At 33.5% G+C, this 18,025-nt stretch overlaps 1 protein-coding gene across 1 annotated transcript in view; it reads right to left on the reverse strand.

Moving 5' to 3' along the window:
- Positions 1-18,025, reverse strand: part of LOC123673550 (bestrophin-2) — a 69,773-nt gene that overhangs the window by 50,366 nt on the left and 1,382 nt on the right. The window lies entirely within an intron of this gene.

Below are 18,025 nucleotides of genomic sequence, written 5' to 3' on the forward strand. Positions count from 1 at the left end.
TCCTAGCAAAAGCAAATCTGAGGAATCATAAATATATAACTCATGAAATATAATTCATCATGTGGAGATTTAGTTGATAACAATTACCCAAAAAAAAAAAAAAAAAATAGTTTTAGGTGTATGAAACAATATTCAATGTTGAACAGTAAGCTTCATGACACAGTTTCGATGCTCTTCATGAATCATCATCATTCATAAAAATGGAACTATGTATGTTTAATCAATGAATTAGTGAAAATGTAATAATCACTGTAAACAGTAGGTGTGCTAAAAGTAGTTTAAATATTTGAAATAATAAATTTGGTTCAATAGTGTTAACGGTATTTCGAATATTCATGTAAATATCCGATAACTGTCATGACATAAATTCATGAAAATACTTTCATTTAAATTCTTGGTGATAATGAAAATATCTCATTGATAATGTGCTATACTCGTTCAAACACATTCAGCCATTAAGAAATATAATATCTATTTTAGTTTTGTATCAGGGGAATAGATAAATAAATATTCGATTTTAATTTGAGTTTGATTTGTGAAAATTTGAGTGAATTATACTGGTTTATGCTTCACAGCTGTCGATTCATAATCATGTCGTTAATTTGTGGTTTTCTAATGAAACTGAAATAATGTAATCATCTCTCATAATAGAAATACTTTTGTAACAGTTGGTATGTTTTCACTCTCTCTTGAAGAATCAAAACGATAAATCACGCTGAGATAACAATCAATAGACAGGTAGTTCCGTAACATACGCAGTCGAGTGATCTGTTCCGGTAGAAATCAGTGAATGAATATTGAAGCGGATGATCTATTCATGTTTTAGCTGCACAATTTTCGAATGAATGAGATCTGCTTAGGATTTTCCTCTCTTTCATCTATTTTAGATGAAACCAATATCGTCAGTGAAATTCATTTTTTTTTATATTATTTGTGCATCTTCTTGCCATGAACTTGAACATCCCATTCTGTCCTATACAGCAAATAACCGAAAAAAAATTTTAAACAAATCTATCCGTTCTCAGAAAGATATTTTGTGGCTTTAGCTCAGAAAAAAATTCATAACTTTTTGTGTTGAAGCTCAATATCTGAGTATGTGGATCATTTAGTTCATTTGGAAATAGAATTAACTTTCGAATCGATCTTTGGAGTCCTATAACATCTATACAAAAGGTACTATGGGTACCAGGGCACTGTGGGGTTGAAGAAAATGAAAGAGCGGATGAACTTGCAAAAAGTGCATCAAGGTTAAGACCTGCTGGACCTGAGCCTTTCTGTGGGATAGGAAAAGACCAATAAAAAGCTGAGGTCCAGCTATGGGAGTTGAACAGTAGGACAACCCACTGGACTGACACTCCTAGACTTGCTCAGGCAAAGAAATTCGTGAAGATTTCACCTACCTACGCCAAAAAGCTCCTGAAGCTGTCGCGAGCAGAGCTTTGGGTGATGGTGGGACTGCTGACGGGGCACTGTCGGTACAAACATCATTTGTACCGTATGGAAAAGTCAGCAGACGAGATTTGCAGGCTCTGTGGATCGGAAGCAGAAACAGCCGAATACTTGTTATGCAAGTGTCCGGAGCTGGCTGGCCTAAGAACCATTCACATGGGTAAGCCGGTCCTGGATACCAGAGAGGTAACGGCCAAGGCCCCTAAGGAGGTTGTCAATTTTATTAACGTCGTTGACGACCTCCCTGGGTTTCTATGAATGAGTAGGGTAGTGAACAAAAGATCTACATGGTCGCAGTTCCCGGAAGGCTTACCGAAGCGAAACGACCCCAGTTCAAATAATAATAATAATAAAGGATTCGGGAAGAAACTAATAAGCTGGTCAGAAGAGTAAAGATAAATCACTGGTAAAATTTTCCAAACAACTAGAGAGTAACTTCTACGGGCATCAACATATGCATAGACATGGACATTGGAATAGATGAGGCAGATTTGGAGAAAACACTGAAGAAACTGGGAAATAGAAAAACTCCTGGCCAAGACGACAGGCAACTCACTAACAAAATACTTGACCACAACATAATTCCTGATGAATGGCGAATAACTAATCTTCTTCTGTTGTTCCAAAAAGGTGACAAAAAAGAGCCTGCAAATTATATGGGAATAAATTTTTTATATACCACCCTTGAATTAACAACAAAAATTATGACAAACACCATAATCGAACACACTGATCTTGCAGATGAACAACAAGGATTCGGAACTGGTAGATCCTGCACTGATGCTGCATTCGTAATCAGACAAATAACGCAAAAATCAATTGAATACAACAAGCCAGCATTCTTTTGCCTTATCGACCTCGAGAAAGCTTTTGATAAGATCCGTCTACAAGATATAAAAAACCTTTTATATAACTAGAAAATAACTAGTAACATCATTAAAACAATAGAGAACATCTATACAAACAACCAAGTCCAAGCAAAGGTTAACAACGCTCTCACTGCACCAATAACAGTTCAAAGAGGCATATGGCAATGAGATTCTCCGAGTCCTTTGCTGTTTAACATAATAATGAATGAAATAATCAGACAAGTTCGAAAGCTACAAAATGGGAAACAAAGAAATAAACATTTCGTGTTATGCAGTTGACGCTATACTTATAGCAGAAAATGAAGATGATCTCCAGAGAATTTTGTTTTTGTTCAATAAAGTCTGTAAAACACTAGGTACGACAATATCCGCTGACAAAACTAAAGGTATGACTACATCGAAAATACCTCTCAGATGCAAACTGATGGTAGACGACGAAATATTACACCAGGAAATGAAATTTACCTACCTGGGTATAAAAATATCAAGCTATGGTGACGTGGAATCAGAAGTGCGAGAAGTGATATTTTTATATTGGATGTGATATTCGGATCATGTTCATGTTTGGAGTAGATAATTGAACTAGAAAATTATGCTGAGCGTCATAATTTTCTATCGAAAGTACTCCCAAGAAAATAACTATTATTCGATGTGAATTTTGGAATCATTGACCTCAAGTTCAAAATCGTCAGCACAGTTTCAATATCTTGACTTGTCATGTTTTTTTCAATCTTCACTTCTATAAATTTCAGCAGTGGAAATCCCATTAGATTTTTTCTCTTCCTACGGTTTATTGTTCATCATAATAATCCAAAATTGCACGATGAGTATCACTGACAGAAACTTTGTTCGTGATAAAACTCTCATTAAAAACAGACAATAAAATTAAATTATCGTTTCATTTACATACAGAATTACGGGAGGTTTCGAAGAATTATATCTAATTAAAAATAATAAGGATGACTGAGATCTAACAAGCACCTAGAGTTACGTTCCAATCAATAGGCAACCTTTAATTTTTGCCGAACAATGTCGTACTGCGAACAACCAAAGGAAATACTGTATTATTAACCTCTGGCTCATTCTATCTGATTGGCCTCATAATAGCTATCTTCAAATAAACTATGGATGCATAGATCTCATCTAATCCATTTTTCTGATTATACTATTTACTACTAGACAACCTTTCGAAAAACCAAAGTCGAAACCACCGCAATTTTGAAAGCTAATCCAAACCAGGCCATTGAATAATCCCACAAAGGTAGTATGAAAACATAGAAAGGTACTAAGAGAACTGTTCTTAGACTATAGCAGACGGCCTTCAGCATCCACGTTATCGTATTTGGAGGCAAAATGTGTTTAGAGGCAAGTTGTATTCTTCAAAATGTGCAGCATGTTCACCGGAAGGTGAACTAGACCAATGGCGATTATTATCAGTCTTTTCTTCTGACAGATGTTGCTTTTGTATAGGCATTAGTATTCCTTCAGTTCAAGGATGTAAATAAACTTCAAGAAGTATTTGTATATCAGTAAGAACATGCTACATCTTCTCATTGGCTTTCTCACAGAGTCCTGCTGCCTGGTTTTGTGGAGAAGAAAGAGAAACTCCTAGGGATTCACGGTTTGGCTTGATATTCAAGCAACTTGGCTCAAGCTCAAGCTCAAGCTCAAGTTGCTTGAGATTGGCTTCAAATCAACTCAAGTTCAAGTCAAGTAGTAGTTTTTCAATGTTAAGTCAAGTACTTAATAAATAATATACTACTAATAAATAAATACTTGACTTGAATTTGAGTTGATTTCAAGTCGAGCTCAAACTACTTGAGCTTGAGCTTGATCTGAGTAGCTTGAATATCAAGCCAAGCCGTGAATCCCTAGGAACTCCTGATAGCAGAATGCCCCGCTATTACAAGTTTATGGAGAAATGCTTTGGAAAAGAAATTTGTAGAAGGGAGGTTGTAACCACCTTGAAGCCATCCCAGATACTGGAATTCATCAAAACTCTAGAACTGGAAGGCATGCTGTAGTTCTTGCAGTGATGAGAACAGATCTGAGGGGGACATAATAAAGGGTGCTTTTTTTTTCGAGGTATATATTTTTGAGTTGGCATTAATGTTCAAGACGGCGACCGATTTAACAGCTGTCAAGTTATCTATTCTCAGTTTGGTTAAGCAATTCATCATGAATAGACTCACGCCTGAACAACGCTTGAAAATAGTGCAACTTCATTTCGAAAATAATGGTTCTGTGCGGAATACGTATCGCGATTTTCATAAGCGAATTTTGTTTAGCGATGAAGCGCACTGTCGAAACACCGTTACATCCAGAAAAACTGACTGTTTGGTGCGCTTTATGGGCTGGTGGAATCATTGGTTCGTACTTCTTCAAAAACGATGATGGCCAGAACGTTACACTCAATGGTGATCGGTATAGAGCCATGATTACTAACTTTTTCATTCCTGAATTGAACAACAATTATGTCCAGGAGCTGTGGTTCCAACAAAACGGCGCAACATGTCACACAGCTCGTGCCACAATCGATTTATTGAAAGACACGTTTGGTGACCGCCTAATTCCACATTTTGGACCTGTGACTTGGCCTCCAAGATCTTCTGATTTAACACCGCTAGACTACTTTCTGTGGGGCTATGTAAAGTCATTAGTCTATGCGGATAAGCCACAAACCCCTGACCATTTGGAAGACAACATTCGCCGTGTTATTGCCGATATACGGCCACAAATGCTGGAAAAAGTCATCGAAAATTGGACGTCCAGATTGGACTACATCCGAGCCAGCCGTGGCGGTCATATGCCAGAAATCATATTTAAAATGTAATGTCACAAGATTATCTTGCGGATAAATAAAATTCATGTCAATCGAATAATCCATCGTTGTTTTATTGAAATTTAAAGTTCTATAGCTCTAAAAAAAACACCCTTTATAACTTAAAGTTGCGGTTGATGTTAACATAATGAAAGTAGTATACACCGCTTGCTTCTTCTAAAGAACTGAGTGTCAGGTTACTATCTACGTCCTGGAAATCTCTGAATATGCGTAGATGTTTCTCCTTTCCAAATATAAATTTCATAGTATCAATATGAAAATCTGAGAAAAATAATATTTTTAAGTAGGTATTCAATATGTCGATTGAATTTATCATTAATTTAGTCAACAGTGAATGAAATAAAAGCGCAAATGGTGTAACTTCAAAGTTGAATTATTCATTGACAAATCTTCAATCCTTTTTACTCTATCCGGGTATGCTAATTTGATCAACGTTACGTCCGAAAAATGAATTCCGACAGACGACCTTGTAAGGTTGTCAAAAGTCGAACTCCTTCCAAACTGGTTCTCAACGTACTCATTGCCATATTCTTGGAGAACACACCTGTGTATCAATTCGATATAGAACCAAAGGTTGTTATTATAGATTCCAAAGATAGAAAATGAGATATAGGAAGCTTCGAAGAATTCAATCCTTCAGGTCGCAATATTCATGATGTAATTTATTTATATAATGTTGAAGATACTAACCCAGATAGTGAATAAACTTTCTGTTTCAAATAATGATCCCTGCTTGTAAAATACCTTTTTTTATATGAATTGATACTGAAATTGAGTCTTTGGAATGAGGTACTTCATGTGTCCTACTGGAAACCTATAGAAATGGTTACAGATTTTATACTTTTTCGGCTGGTAAATTGATAATTCTCCAGTTCTTGTATAAATCAAAACTGTTGAAGCAATTCTATATCTATGCTTTTTTAAGAATGGATTAACAGGTTATATATGTAGATGTGTTAACTGCAGTTTTTCAACCAATAACTGAATTTTTATTGTTGTTACAACTACATGGTTTTTCTATTGCTTTATGTGTTCATTTCTATAAAAATCTTTCTGTGAATCGAAAAACTCGATCTTCAGAATTCATTTAATGTACAGATCCATTGACAAAATATAATGGTCGATGTCTCAATGAGGTAGATACAACTTTTCAAATAATTCTTACTTCTGTTATTAACTATACTGAACTTTGTATGTTACATGTCATTGAAACGCGCACCTGTCATACTGGCTCGATTGAAGAGAAATAAACAGTTATAATATAAGAGGGCATAGACAATATTCGATTATACTCACGAGACGTAGTTCGTGAAACATCACGAGAGCGTTTCAGCTCGAGTGGTGTTTCGCGAACTACGTCGAGTGAAGAGGTTTTTATAATCGAATTATATTGTCAATGCACGAGTGGGTATTCCTTACGATTATATGACGAGTAATTTCTATGGGTAACTATAACCAAAGCACTGCATTTTTATAATTCAATGACATTTCACTGGGCTTGACTTTCATTTTTTAGCGAACGTCCACGAATGTCCAGAAATGATCCCAATGTGGCAGGAGGCGAAACACCAAAACGATTAAACCACGTCGTCAAGGGTATATTCACGTATCAATACACCGTAACTATGAGAAATTTAAGTATTCTATTGGTTCTTCAAAAGTTATAGTAACAGAGTTATATAATCATAGGATTTATAGTTATATAATATAATGATAGACTATAGTTTGTTCAATCATTACATATCAGTCCTGTGTACATCCCTTCGTCAATTATCTGTCTGCTCACCATTTTACGTCATACATTGACAAGTCTTCTACAATAGTGACTCGCATAGTAATCTATCTTCTTGTACAAATCACTGGTTAATAGGTTAATAGCGAATCGGTATCGTAGAGCTAGCTGCCTGAAACACTCATCTGAAAGCTCTTTGTCAAGTCTCGGTTGAGCAGTTGATCTTGAAAGTCATTTGCCTGCTTCTGGCACATATGTTGCTTTAGAATTACCATGTTTGCCATACAATCAACACAATAGTGAATTCATATATTCGAACTGAAATTTTGCTGCGCACTTCCAAACGTCCAATAACTGAGAGTAAATCTACTCTGGAACCTAAGGAATAAATTTTCGTATGTTCAAAACATTACCAATGGATTAGTATACAGGGTGTTTCCTAAACATGCGGCAAAAATTCAGGGGGTTGTTCCTTGGACTATTTTAAGCATGTTTTGTCCTTGGATGATTTTTGAAAAACCTCTTTGTTTCGAAGATACAGGGCGAACAACATTTTTCATATTTTTAAAATTAATAATAGTTTAAATAAAAATGCGTACCGCACTGTGTTTACTAAGTAGGTACAATTTATTTTTAAATTTCTTTAACAACATTCCAAATACTAAAAACGGCCAGTTTTTTGACTAAAAATTGAAAAGTGCAGATGGTAAAGGAATACAGATTAAACACGGTTTTCATTTGAATTCGTTTTGTGATGTATTAGCAATTTTTAGTCAAAAAACTGGCCGTTTTTAGTAATTGGAATGTTGTTAAACAAATTTAAAAATAAATTGTACCTACTTAGTAAACACAGTGCGGTACGCATTTTTATTTAAACTATTATTAATTTTAAAAATATGAAAAATGTTGTTCGCCCTGTATCTTCGAAACAAAGAGGTTTTTCAAAAATCATCCAAGGACAAAACATGCTTAAAATAGTCCAAGGAACAACCCCCTGAATTTTTGCCGCATGTTTAGGAAACACCCTGTATATTCATTGAACGACCACAACATTTACACAGTTGTTACAAACAGAACTCCTTTGATTCCGGGTATGGTAATGAATAAAATATCAAACAAATTTTCCACCTTCCCAAATTTATTTTTGACTATGCCTTTGCTCTTAATAGAAGCATAGGATAATGATCATGTTTTTGTTGGTGCTCACAAAATACGTAAACATGTTGATTCCGATCACTATCTGGAAACGATGTTCCGACATACAAAGCAGGTCTTAGGTATATTATTTGCAAAACATCAAATTCCATTTGGATGACCTTTTCCTCAATGACTTATGGGTGTTGGATTTCGTAACCGGTAATTTGAATTTTTGCGAGATTCGCTTCTTCTACGTCACAATTGGGGAAGGTGCAGCATCTTGCAACTGTGATTATACATTCACTTCCATGAGGAATATTCGGAGATCGAAGATACCCATCCATTTGGCGTGGAATACAAATGTTCTCTGTTCGAATCATTATTATTCATGACTCTTTTGGGAAAAGAAGCACGAGGTTCAACCGGACTTCTGGTTGATTAAGAGATAATTATGCGACACAAGGATCATAAACGAAAAACCTTGGACTTCAGCGAAAGGTTTTTGAAAGCAAGTTTTTTTTTTCAAAAATGAAGAAAACACATAACTTAGCTACATTGATAGTCGCTCCATGACTCCTGATACCAGGTAAATGTTCTTTTAGAATCTTTTATAATCGAAGATATACTGCCGTGAGCCGATGTACAAAACAAAGAGCCAGAAATTATGACTCAAAACTTCTTTTGAGATAGATCATAATCATATCAATTGATATGAATACCTCACTGATGTTGTTGAGATCATTGGCATTTCCTCATGCTCGTCAGTAATGTTTTATTTAAATAAAGGTAGCATAGATAAGTTGCAAAAAGTACAAAATAGAGGTATGAGAATTATTTTAAAATGTAATGAAAGAACTCCCATAAGGAATATGTTAAATTGTTTGAAATTGATGAATGTCAATCAGAGAATTATATATAGAACATTAGATTTGATATTCAAGGCCAAGAATGAAATGTTACCTGAATTTTTGAGTGAAAACCTAAAATTTGCTAATGAGATACATAATTATAATACATGACGTCGAGATGATTTTTACATAGAGAAAGTTAATACTACATTAATGAATGAATTCACATTAAGCAGGGGACCTGAAAATATCAAATAATGCAATAATTATAAAGTATTTAAAAAGTGTTTGATAAGTTATATTTATGAAGAATTTAATTGAGTTTGTGGATTACATTTATATTGTATTCAATAGCCAAATGCTAAATAAAGCTTATTTATGCATTCATTAGTATATATTAAATTGCAATCTAATTGCTTTTTTTTCAGGAATAATCGAATGAAGTCATTCAAATCTGTTTTTGAAAAATATTCTGTCGGATATGTTAAATACAGTATATCAATAGAAATGCAATTTCAACAGAAGTAGAACGTTAAATGAAAAGGAAATATCGTTATAAAAAGAAGAAGAATCATTGGAGAAGGAGGTTTTTGTCGAAATTTCATTAGGAGGCGAGGAAATGAAAATATTCTGTGGTATTTCTTTTGATTATCCATAGATTATCGAAAATAGTTTCCTTGTCATATTATATTGAATTAATAGCGAAAATCAATTTGAAACTAGAATATTAAAAATTAAATAGAAAGAGGGGTTTATACCACGTGCATTCTCGTGATCTGCAAAAGTTTAACTTGTCCTCTCCTCTGCGTTTTTGAGATCCCACCACTTTTCAAAATAGTTAAAGCAATCTCAAACGTTCCTCTGATATACTGTCCTTGCAAGAATTCAAAATACCTACTTTTTTATGTCTTTATTTCCAAATTAAGAAGCTTTTCAGCTTTTGACAAAACTTTCTGTATCACGAGTATATGATGATGAAATCCGGCAAATACTGCTTGGGTTATAAGCAGACTTTGAAGACACTGAGACAGGGAAAAGCAAAACTTATCATCATTAGCAATAATACACCACCCCTAAGGAAAGGTGAAATTGAATATTATGCAATGTTAGCGAAGACTGGAGTACATCATTACACTGGAAATAATGTTGAATTAGGAACTGCCTGTGGTAAATATTTCAGAGTGTGCACATTGTCAATAACCGATGCAGGAGATTCTGATATTATAAAATCTTTGCCAACAGGAGATGGAACCCAATAAATTTGTAATTTGTAATTTGTAATGTGAAAATTCATAAAAAAATTTATGTTCATCCTGAAAATTATATCATGCATTACTTATTTTTCTCCAATAAGAAATTCATCTTATTCATTAATTTTCCATTCCAAAAAAAATCAATAAATGACGACTTTCTGCAATGACGAACTTTTTAAAATAAATAATATCTAGTGAAAATCTCATATGAATCGGTTTCTAGCGTAAAATAAAGCGTATACCTTTTTTAACTGATCGCTGAAACAGTACCTGGGGACCCCTCTTTGTCAAGCTATCACAAATTGCGACCAGAGAATAATTTCTAATGAACAAGCTCAAAAGAATTATGAGTAGATTGAATATATTGGAATTATATCATTTGTAATATATAACTGTTGATGTTACAAGGTCAACGATGTGATATTTATGTGAGTGCAGCACAATTCTCTCAATAACTGGATTCAATAATATCTAACACCATTCACCAACTATTTTGAGTTAATTATTTTTCATACTGAATTTGACGGTTTAAGAATGCGAACATCCGCTGTTTAATGAATTATGCTATCAATGTGCTTTTCGAAAATCAAATTCATCAGAAGGTGCCACTACATGTAAAAAGTCGAAACAAAACTTTCACTAGAATGAAAGTTTCATAAAATTAACTTTTCCTGCGAAACATTATAAATTCAAATCATCTTCTCGTAGATCTTATACGTGTGCTGCTAAAAGTAGTAATTAAAATGCATCAAAGTCAAACACGATACAATAAAATATCAACGAAAACTTTGCAGAGAATTTTCTCCCCCCAGCAATTCATAAAACATGTACCTGTTGGTTATCATCTCGTAATAATTGACCATTAACGAAAATATGTGGATCTCGTCAAACATCAATGATTCAAGATTCAAGTCGTCAGCAGCTATGGAAAATTATTATTTCAATAGAAATATACAAGGTCCTGTAACAGTGGTGCTGTACTTCATATTTCTAGTTATGGAAGTGGTAGATATCTAACGCAATACCTAATAAAAAAAAATATATTCTCATAATATGTTTTTTTCATTGGCGGGTCCAACCTTTTTTTTTTCAATTTTTTTTTTTTTTTCGGTTTCTAATGAAGAATAAAAGATACCTTATACAAATTCTCTTTTCAAAATATTATCGATTTTCAGGATATTTAGCATGACAGATTTTTTTTCAATATTAGTCAATCGGAATGTTTGATATTATATAGTTATGGAATTGTAATTTATCTCGAGTGAAATATTATAGATCAATAGTGTAACTCCGGATCATATGATGATTGTAAATCATACTAAAAGTATTCACAGAACGAATTAATATCAGCCAAGATATACACTGCGCAAAAAAATTAACGCACATTCGAAAAATCTCAATTTTAAAGAAAGTTAACTCTACATTAACTTTATAACTTATTTTTTATGTTCTCTCGGGAAGGTTTTGAACGAAACAAGACACATTAAATGGAAGAAAATTCAGGATTTCACCGAATCTTATGTGGAAGAAGAGAAATAAACAATTTTCAAAATACTGGAATGCTGATAAGTGATTTAATACTTGGTATTTCCACCCCTTGCGTTAATTACAGCTCGGCAACGACGGTTCATACTCAAAATGAGTGATCTTAAAATGTTCTGCTCTAATCCTTCCCAGATTTCTCTCAGTTGGATTCCTAAGTCATTAAGAGTAGCTGAATGATTTTCTGAACTTCTCAGCCTTCTATTGAGGTTGTCCCAAACCAGTTCAATCGGATTGAGATCTGGACTTCTTGCTGGCCATTCCATTCGAGAGACTTCAACCTCTTCAAGGTACTCCTGTCTCCCTGAATCGCTGCAACATTCTGGACACACTTGTATGGGAAACTCCAAACCTTTCTGCAATTCTTGTGTATGTCCACCCTTCTTCTCGCAAAACTACCGCTTGGGCACATTCCTCTTTGGTCAAATTGCGTGTTTCGCGTTGCATAGCGATCGAGTGTAGAAAATCAAACGAAAGAAAAACTATTGATTACTAGAATTGATCGAGAACAATACATTCAAAATCTGATAATCTCATCTTTTTTTATTCCTGCTGGGAAAAAACATCTGTATTGAAGAAAAACGTTGAAAGTGGATGACATATGCATGCATAATTCTGATAAAAATAATTAACATTGAGAACACCTTCAGTTGTAGAATAAATTTGAGATTTCCATAATGTGCGTTTATTATTTTGCGCAGTGTATGTCTTGGATTTGGATTTCATTTCATTACAGGCATATTTTTTCACTTTTTGTTAGATCTGTTAGATCATCATTTTCAATTTTAGCATTTTTGATTTCTATTTTATATTAATTTCTCATTCTTTTTCTCAGAATTTTGAGATCCCCCAGTATAGTACTGAGATCATATTGAGGTTCCTTGAATATAGGAGAAAACTAAATCGAATGATTGATTTAAAGTAGCGTCATATATGATAGCTCACATGGAAAAAGTACCTCTCATTTCAACTTTCTCGGTAGCTCAGTTGGTGGAGCACTATGGACTAGAGATTCGAAGGTTGCGGGTTCGAGTCCTCCTCGATGAGGTTTTTCCGAAATTAAACATTGTCTGTGAGCCATCATATATTATGGCCTTACAATTAATTTCAGACATTAACCAATTTTTTAAATTGATTTATAGATCGATCATCATACCCAATAAAATTCATATTCAAATCCCACGAAAATCGTCAAACATTTTTCAGGATATAGGTACGAAATGAACCGATTTTTTACGCAAAATGGTGTCGATAATCCTCTTGAGTGAATATTTCATAATACAAATTTTCTATCATCTGTCTGGAAGCACATTCTCAATTAATCTGTTTGAAATAGATTTAAGACTATAAGTACAAATATTTGGTTAAGTAATAGCGGTATTTCAGGCACGGTAAATATGAAGTGTTTGATCTCTTTTCTTATCTCAACAACCCAATGTTTAAAATTACACCTATTTATAATTCACGACGATTGTTCGTGTCTCCTCACAAATTATTTAGTTTCTAGTGATTCGATGGTTTGGCATTTCTGCTAATTAAAATTAATAATAGGATGAGAAATTGGTAGTTTTTAAAACTTTTTTTTTGAACCAACGCTTCATCATAGAAACAGTTTTGTTCGATTTGAAATATTTAATGTAAGTATTTAATGAAGAGAATTGTGGAATCAAATATAAGGAAGAACTATCATAATAGAATGAAAGAGAAGACATATATCTCGTATATGTAGAAGACAACTACGATTAAAACTTTTTTAGACATCCTAAGATCCCAATTTTCTCTCATATAAGAGGAACTTGAATTCGTATGGTAACAGTTATTATAATGAAATATTATGTTTCTTGGCTATTTTTTGTCACTCTTTATGTTTTCATTCTATTGAATGAGATTCTGATTATTCAAATTGAAATTGATTTTTTGCAACAATATGTATCACCACTGAAAAATTGAAGTGCTTCAAATAGGTTTTTTCAATAAGAATGAATGATCCGGCACATGTCCCCTCCTGAGATTTTGATTGCCTCACTTTTCAGCACAACACCCTCAATATTACTTTCTCAATCCAAAGGGCATGGAAAAAAGGAAAGTAATGGATTCACAACAATTTTCCGGTTTTCAATGACAATCGTGGACACCTTATCGTTTTTCAATAATTTTCATTTTGCCCCCCTGAGAAAAATTTCTGCGGGCACCCATGCTTAAGCATCTATTTATGAATCACTCTGTATGATAGTAACAATTGAAAATGGCAAAATAGAATATTTTGCGAATATTGATTTATATTTTTCACACTTTTTCTTTTCATCGAGAAAATTGTATACGCAATACGTGAAAAATTACAAAAAATGTGATTAGAATCAACGCGCAAAAATTCCTGACTTCATGTCAGTGCTCTAGTCTCGTTATTTCATTAAATTTTAACCTTAGTAACCTTCAGTTCATATAAAGTTCCCCTTTTTTTCAGGAGTATGAGATCATTCTGTACTAAAAACACAAAAAACGATAGTTTTGCTTTAGAAAGAAGTAGGTAAATAATAATGATTTGCAATTGTTTTTCTAAAGATTTGCTGATATTGCATAATATATGGTGTACCGTAAATCACAATGAATCATTCTTTTAATCGTTATTTCAAGTTTCAAAGTTCGAAAATAAAGAGCTGCTATTAATTTATTTGCTATTAACTTATTAATCGTGTTTTGAAAACCAGAATATTTAACTCACTTTCGCTCGTTTCGTTTATGAAAATTCGACGAAAAACGGACAATATCTGCCTTCTCCAGTCGTAAAATTCCCAGAAATCATTTCATTTATTATTACTCTTCGATTCAAACTCGTTTCGAAACTCGTTATTGTGATGACGTTAACGAAATGATTGCTCCACTGGGTTAGAAACAGATATGAATAACGATTATGCACATTTTCAATCAATCCCGTTGAACCGATAGGAATTGAAGGAGGAAATTGATTTTATTGACATTCTTTCTACCTACGCAGAGATTTTTTCTCCTTCAAATGAACACAATGTTTGTATGCGAATGGAAGAAATGCACTTTCAGAGATAGAAGAAAAATAGAGTCGGAACAAGTTGGTTTATTTACTTGAAAAAATCGAACGTTAACATGCAGAGAATTTTATAAATGATTTTTTGCAGAAATCGTTGAAAGAATGCTTACTTTCTCGGAGCCAATTCAGACCACAAAATACCCTAATCTAGTATTCTGATCCACCACTAGTACTGAACCTTCCTGGGCTGTATTAGGTCTAGAAACGTCACTTTCCTATACCGTCAAAATTTATCCCTATGCGCTCTATTAGTGTGACGTCACACACCACCATTTTTGGATCTCCTGTCAGTGTGCGGAATCAAAACAAATAAATTGTCATTCGAATTAGTACGGTGTCGTTGAAGGAATTGGCATTGTCAATGAAATATTTGATTGGAAAACTCTGCATAATATTAGCCGCCCAATAAATCGTCTGTAATGTCGATTTCTTGAAATTTTGATCAATCAATTCTCCTTGCATTCCCTGTAAATCGATGTTCTCTCTCCTGTAGAAAATAAGGTTTACTTTTATGTAATTTTGTTTCTGAATACCTATTACTGAATCGTGGAAGCGAGTACCTATAGTTATTTCAACATGAGTAGAACACGAACGAAGTTCACTATAAACGAGAAAAAATCCCTTTATTTTTTATTGTGCCATTCAATTAAAGTCATCGTTATCCTATTTTATTCAATACCATTACAATTAATACCATTGGAGTGAAAAATTAATATGAACTTGTTCTCGTCAAGATAAAGACCAGGCATACGACTGGAAGACCTTGTACAGCATGCAATGATCAGATAACAATAACCGAATATGCCACATCAAATTCAAGAGTGCATTATGATGTGAGATAGTAGTAAATCAAACCTTAATATAGACAACGAAAATTGCCTTAGCCAACAGAAACCTGTTTCTTGCATTTATTATTCAACTGGCATTCTTCTAGGCAACTGACCGTTTTCAACGATTGACTATCTAGATGATACTAGTAACTAGTAGGTAGTTACGTGTTATATGTATGAATGTAATATCGAATTTTGTTTCGGAGAACAAATAATAATAGTTGAGTAGCAGAAATCAGCAAATTTTAACAATCTTTGCTAGGATAAAATTCACTCGAAAATTCATCATCACAATCTGTCGCTTGATTGTGAAAATTTAGAATATCATTTGGGAACTTAAGCCGAATAACTACACTAGAATCTAATCGTCACATGATCTTACAGATGCTGTACCAGTAATAAAGACAGGACTACGCCAAGGAGACAGTCCAACTATTTAACCTTATCATGAACCAAAAAATAAATTATATAAAAAACCAATGCTGGGTAGAAAAAGGACTTCCAAAACAATTAAATATAATGTTATGCTGATGATATAAAGCTTATGGCAGAAAGTGAAACTCCAATGGTTGTTGTGCAGACAGAATTTTATTTGGAGACTTAATCAAAATAACTCCACTACAATCTAATCGTCACATGGTCTTACAGATGCTGTACCTGTGAAGACATGACTATAGAAAGGAGACAGCCTAAGTCTAACACTATTCAACCTTATCATTAACGAAATGATAAATGATGTCAAAAAAAAATGTTCGGTATAAAAAAGGCACCAAAAGTATTTAAATGTTATTTTATGCCGATGATATTATAAATGGCAGAAAGTGAATATGATCTCCAATAATTGTTGTGCAGGTTTACAACGTGTTCTAAAAAATTCAATAGAGACATATTCACTCAAAAACCGCAAGCAATTGTTGTTTTAAAGAAGCCCATAAGATGCGAACTTGCTGTAGATGAGAAAATTCTAAAATATAATGAAGTTCATCTACCTTGTAATAAAAATTTTTTGCTTCATGCATAAAATCATGTTAACCTTGTCATCATGATCATAAAAATAGGAAATTCAAGAAATTCAGAAAGAAAATATGCAGGAGCAGGAGCTTTTGAGCGCTTCATTCATACGAAAATTCCATCCTTGGAAACCATAGACCTGTATATGGGAATATAATTGTATATGGGTAAAGCACCTGGACCTTGATTTTCTTTTCATATGTATACAAAACTGGGTTAGACAACTGAATGAAGCATATTATTATTTCATAAGAAATATCTCAATGAAATAATTCATGAGTCTTCAAAATGCATACCCACAACAATAAATCTTCTACTTCACACCTTTAATTTGCTCCAAAATTCTCTGCTGAAGGGTGTGGCACTATTACCTCCCGAAACGTACTAATTTACGAAAATGTAATGTAAGTGATACATTTAAAAGATGCGTCGATGCCAAATTTCATTAAAATTCAGCTAGTAGAAGGTGAAATATTTTTCGTATGAACGAATCCTCCCAGGCTCCCAAATATAAAATAAAAAAGTGCTGAAAAATCTATTTTTTTCATGGAAGCTTCTACAGCCAGACTGAATAAACAGCCATAGGTACCAAATTTCATTCAAATCGAATAAAATAATTCAAGCCAAGACTATTACCAAGATGTGCAGACATACAGACCGACTGACACATAAGCACTCAATGAACGATGTTCAAGATTGTCTCAAATACATTTTGCGAGAGGAAATTTAGAAATAGAAGACCAAAAATTGTTTTCCTCTCAAAAGTGATCAGCAAATCTGAAAATATCTTGTTTAGTTCCAACAATCTACCAGACCAAAAAAATAATTTCATGAGACAATTTGAAATTGAATAATCTAATTATTCTTCCATTGACAAAAATAAAAACAACACAGGATTAATCAACATACGCAAAAAATACTTATAGTTATAAACTTTGATAAACTTTTCAACATAGTTTAAGATGTGTCAGAGATGACGATGATGTTATGCAAGGTACCTATATTTTTCTTTCATTCATCATATAACACTCTGTAGGAATTCTTGGAATTGAAAAACATGTTTTATTTCTTTATAGCCCCCTATTTATATCAAGTTTCGGTAATGCTTTGTTCGAATAAATTTGGAATGTGCATGATATGACGATAACTTTTCAGGTTCATAAAGTTTTATTTTATACCTATTTTTATTGAAATGGAAATGGTAAATAATGCAGAGTTTGCTGCTTTGGTAATTTTGCGAATGACATTTGTTTTAAAACAAATATCATGAGCGAAATTGGCGCAAAATATCTAATTTGAGTTAAGCTGGAGAAAATTTTCTGCAAAATTCTCTCTAGAATGATATTCAACGAGACTCTTTGATGAGATCAAATAAAAGCACCTTCCTCTTTCAACAACACGGAAAGCAATTTGCTTTGACAGGAGGTTATTGTAACAAAACTATGAAA

This window comes from Harmonia axyridis, chromosome 2 (assembly GCF_914767665.1).
Source record: "Harmonia axyridis chromosome 2, icHarAxyr1.1, whole genome shotgun sequence".
Taxonomy (NCBI): Eukaryota; Metazoa; Arthropoda; class Insecta; order Coleoptera; family Coccinellidae; genus Harmonia; species Harmonia axyridis.